Source organism: Rhagoletis pomonella, unplaced genomic scaffold (assembly GCF_013731165.1).
Source record: "Rhagoletis pomonella isolate Grant_MI unplaced genomic scaffold, Rhpom_1.0 Rhpom_scaffold_00003, whole genome shotgun sequence".
NCBI lineage: Eukaryota > Metazoa > Arthropoda > Insecta > Diptera > Tephritidae > Rhagoletis > Rhagoletis pomonella.
The window spans coordinates 18,629,719-18,635,145 of record NW_023458557.1 but is presented as its reverse complement, the minus strand read 5'-3'; positions in this window follow the sequence as shown (position 1 = coordinate 18,635,145).

Here is a 5,427-nt window from a genome sequence, read left to right as displayed (position 1 = left end):
TTCCTCGAACATTCTGCCTATTTCTCGTTGTTCGCTTCGCGTTGCCGCAGTATTCGTCACAGTATAATAATGTGCAAGTTTGAATTAAAAGTTAACGGTAGTAAGCTACACGCATGGTACAATAAAAACAGGTAGAAGCCAATTTGACGTCAAACCTACAAAAGTCAAAGTTTCCGGGAGAGTAAAAAGAAAAATGAGCGTGTAAGGAAAAATAAAAAATTACATTTCAATGGTTGATGTTTTTAAGTAAATTTTAAGTTTATTTTTGTTTATTTATTTTCTTTAGTTAAGATTTTTAAATTTGCATGTTGTTTTCTGTTTATGAGCTACAGTGTGGTTGGAGGGACTTCCCGGCATAAAGGTCATAGGAACAGCCTTGGCATCAAACGTGAATTTCCTATACCTCCCGGTGCATTTATGAAATCTGTTGATTTAAAATCTTTAACACACAGCAACGCATTTAGATACTTCGTAAGGAAAACATATAGCTGCACTCGTCTAGCATTGCCCACTTCAGCTGGCGCAGGGTTGCATTCTCTTCACAGCAAATTCAAAATAACCTTAAAAACTTTAAATAAAAAATCTTAAATTTTTTTTTGATTTTTATTTAGCAAAATTTATTTTTCAAAATGCATTGTTATGCAGCGTTTTTGCTGCATTAAAAATGCAACATTTAGCACTTTCGAACATATGTTTTCGAAGAGCGTTCATGCTATTGCATTTAGCAAATGTACATTTACGCGAGTTCGAAATCGTATGCTTTTGACAAACAGCCGTGTTCCAGTCTCTTATTTAGATGCGTATATATTACGATCAATTCTCACGCAGGAGATAATGTGCAAAAACCCTACTGAAAAGGAAAAAATAAATTTTAAACCAAAAATTCAATACAAAAACTTGTATTGTTTTAACCATAACCGAAAATTTGTTTGTGTATATATTCATTTGTCGGTGCTGTCAATTAAAATTTTCTCACTTAATTAGGAAACAAAACGAACCGAGTTGATCACAAATTGATCCAGATTTCTATCAGCATCAAATCGATGTTGAATTTGCTTAACTTTTCTTTATCCAAATATGTAATGCAAAATAAAAGAAATCTCGATCGGCGAACACTGAAACGTAGCTAGCAACTGTATACTCGAAAAAGCAATGTTGCCACTTTTTCCCTTTAAACCATGTTCGAATCGTGGAAATTTTGGAAGATCACAGGGTTGCTTTTAGCATTTAGATTCTTAATGCAAAAATGGAGTTGCATTTAGTTGAATTTATGTGACGAATTTTGTATGGATAAATGTACATTTAGAGTAGCATTTAGAGCTAAATGCGCTAAATGTGCTTTTACGCGTAAGCAAAAACAGCCTATTAACCTAATATAAATAGTTAGTAATCAATATTATGGATAAAAATTACAATTAACATTAATAATAAAGCTATTTTTACATACATATGTGGCTGCTTAATTGCTTATTATTACTACTACTCCTTTGCATATTGCTGTTTTCAAAAGTTGCAAATTCTCTATAAAAAAGTTAAGCGATTTTAACAGTATTATAATCAAAAGAAAGGTAATCGATTTACCTTTCTTTTAATATATATTGACAGTTGAAAATCATTTGTACTGGTGCACAAAAATTCAGTTTCGTTACAACTTTGCAAAATTTTACCACTTCTTCACTTCTTACATATATTGTTTTCAAAAGTTGCAAAATTTCTATAAATTAGCTAACCGATTTTAACAATATTATAATCAAAAGAAAAGTAATCGATTTACCTTTCTTTTAATATATATTAACAGTTGCAAATCATTTGTAATGGTGCACAAACATTCAGTTTCGTTACAACTTTGCAAAATTTTACCACTTTTTCACTGCTTATATATAGCTGTTTACAAAAGTTGCAAAGTTTTTATGAATACGTAAAGCGATTTTAACGGTGTTATAATCAAAAGAAAGGTAATCGGTCTACCTTTCTTTTGATATATATTAAGAGTTGCAAATCATTTATTGTGGTTCAGAAAAATTAAGTTTTCTTACAACTTTGCAAAATTTGACAAGTTGGACCTACACTTTGAAGGTGCTCCTGGCGACGAAGGAGGTGAGGATAGAAGGTACTGGTGGTGCTCCTGGCGATGAAGAAGCTGAGCAAGCGTTGAAGGTGCTGATGATGAATCCCAAACCTGTAAACAAACAAAAATACCAATTCATATTTATAAACATATAAAAAGTCTCAATACATACCTTAAGAATGTGACCAAGTCGCTGCTGTTTTGCAATCTAAAAGAAGAAATTACAATATAATTAAATACAATTGTTAAATACGTATCCTTACCTTCAAAATTTTCGCAAAGTGACATTTCTTCACAGTATGTATACTGTCATCAAAACTCCGATGTTTCTAACTTGCTCGCTCTAACGCATAGAATTCTTATTAGAGTACGAATTCTTATCGGGTATGTAGCTCTAACAAAGGGACATTTTTTTGACAGTTCGAACAAAAAATTTGTAAGTGTGTGGGTGAGATGACTAAAAAGTTGTGAATGTGTTTGTAAATCGTTTGAATTTCAGGGGAAAGTGGTGAGCCGTGGCTGGCAGGGATAACATTTCGTACTATATTTTTAACTTGAAGTAATTGGATTTCCAATTTTGGGTCAATATTCACATGCATTTCATTCAAGAAGGAAATTGTATGTAAAGAAACATAATATTTGAGAAGAATTCGCCAAGGAAAATAAAAAGAAAAGGCATTAACATTACATCAGCGTCACTGGCATCCATCTTGTTTGAAGGTTTTGACACAAATAAATCAAAAAATTTGCAGCGAAGTGTCGCGCCGCTGAAGTCTCAGTGCGATATACAAAAAAGTGTCGCGCCATATCGCGTAGTGCCGCTGCAGTGTCGCGTCGCATAGAGTGGTCTACCCTTTACGAAGATAGCCGCATGTGTGATTGAGTGTTGCCAGAATATGTTTCAAAATGTGTTGCCAGATGTTCAAACCGTAAGAATATTATAAAGGCGAATATGATAAGTGCTATTGTATTATGAGTTTAATAGCAATTATGAGTATTATGTGTTCAATAGCAATTATGAATTTTATGTACGCAGAATTCTACGATGTCAGTAGCTTTGACACAAAAGTCTTTTAGCGCAGGCGGGCTTCGGCCGCGCTTAGGGATTATAACGCTCACTACGCAGAATTCTCCTTTTTGTGTTGCCTTGTCAAGTGTAGAAAACACCTTCTGACTTCGTACTATTTTTTGGCGCAGAACACTTTCTGCGCAGGCGGCCTTCGGCCGCGCTTAGGGATTATAACCCTCACAATGTAGAATTCTCCTTTTGTATTGCGAAGAAAATAAGCAGAAGTATTTTTGAGCAGAACTTCTTTCTGCGTAGGCGGCCTGCGGTCGCTCTTTGGGATTATAACCCAAACAATGTAGAATTCTCTTTGTACGTTGTATTTGTAACTGCTTTTGAGAAAAAAGTTTGCGAAAGCGGGTTCGTCAGCTGAGCGTTTGTTTACATCACAAGCACCACTATTTTACACTTTTATTCAAGTAAAGAAGAGTTAATTCAACATGACAACACATTTTAAAGCATTTTGTTGCATCATTTTACCTAAATTGTGCGTTTAAAGTGGCTGACAATAATTTTGGCTAATTTTGGTTTTCGTTGTTTTCTTTGCTTTGTTTACTTTTCGCTCGTTTTCCAGTGAAACAAGATGGCGTAGAACCCGCCAAAAAAATCGACTTTTTTCACTCTCTTGTTCTTACGCGATCTTGTGTCTTTCGTTCATGATACTTGCACTTTCATACTGGTTGGGTTCTCTAAAGAAAAGTAAACAAATTTATAAACGTGTTCCTCATCGTTAAATAATGAAATTAATAAAATTTGAAATAGATAAACATTCAAAGAGCTTAATTTAGTTGGAATGTGTGTTTTCTGCACACTTGTATTTGTTTAAAATGGTTTGTTATCGTACATTTTGTTAGGTGAAATTTTCAACTTTAACAACAAATTACTCGTAAACTATGAGTCTCCTCGCCGTGCGGTTTTCAGTTTTGTGATATGTACGACCCCTGCTATACCCCCCATAAAGTCATTTTGTTCAAAGCGTGGTGCACTCTTGCGAAGTCAACCCAAAATTTAAATTGTTCGATATTGTTGTTGCTTGATATTGAAAATGAGAATGTGTGTGAGTCTGTGAGTAAATTTAAAAATTAAATTGCTTGGAAACGTCAAGAATTTTAAAAGTAACTCTCAGCGGCTCTACCTTACTATAATTTTGTCATGGTTACGACTTAATTGCAGCTGCAGCCGAAACTAAATTTTAAGTTGGTTCTTAGCTAGAAAAGTCGAAACTAAGGCGACTATGAATAGCTTTAGTTCTAACTTAGGATAGTTTCGACTTAGTTGTGAACTAAATATGACTATGAATATGCGCATGAACGAAAGACATTTAATATGCGCCACTGTTTCACCTAACGCCCTGTCTCCATAGGAAAACACTGATGTGATATCCATGTCACAAAATATATATGCAATGGAGACCGCCTATTTCTCATGGGCAGCAATATATGTCAGCGCTTATTGCTTGACATCTATTGCAGGCAATTCGATAGTTTGACAGTCATATTTTCATTTGAAAGAAAGCGTGCTAGGGGTAACATCGATGAAATTTTGATATTAAATCAATATAAGACTCTGTTCTCTATTGGATTATACATGATTACGTAGTAGGAAAATATTCAAGTTTTTCAAGATGTAAATGTTTTTAAACACCGAAATTGAGAGAAAGTTGTCTGGTGGCGGTATGCGGCAAATGCTTATTTCAAGACATCAAAGTTCCCACACCAAAAACTTGCAATCATATTGCTCGTCAAAATGACAGTTGGTAGGCCATCGGTGTTTGCCTGTGGAGTTCTGCGGTAAAGCAGTCAATATGGCGGAATTAGAGCGAGGAGTTCATGAACCAAAAATACAAGATCACGTAAGAACGCGAGGTTGCATTTGTAACTGGTTTTGAGAAAAAAGTTTGCGAAAGCGGGTTCGTCAGCTGAGCGTTGGTTTACATCACAAGCACCAGTATTTTACACTTTTATTCAAGTAAAGAAGAGTTAACTCAACATGACAACACATTTTAAAGCATTTTGTTGCATCATTTTACATAAATTGTGCGTTTAAAGTGGCTGACAATAATTTTGGCTAATTTTGGGGTAATTCTCTAGGGTGGGGTAACAACCCCTAAAAAAGGTGCGGAAAAGTCGGGAGGTACCAAACGACGCGTTTCGGCCCCCCTAATAACAATCCGGAGGGGGGGGGGGTAATATTATTAACCATTTAAATGTTATGAACAAAAAACTTTTGTTAAATTTCGTTGTTTTCTATGAGCAATTACACCAACAAAGATTCACAAAATCACCTGTTCTCA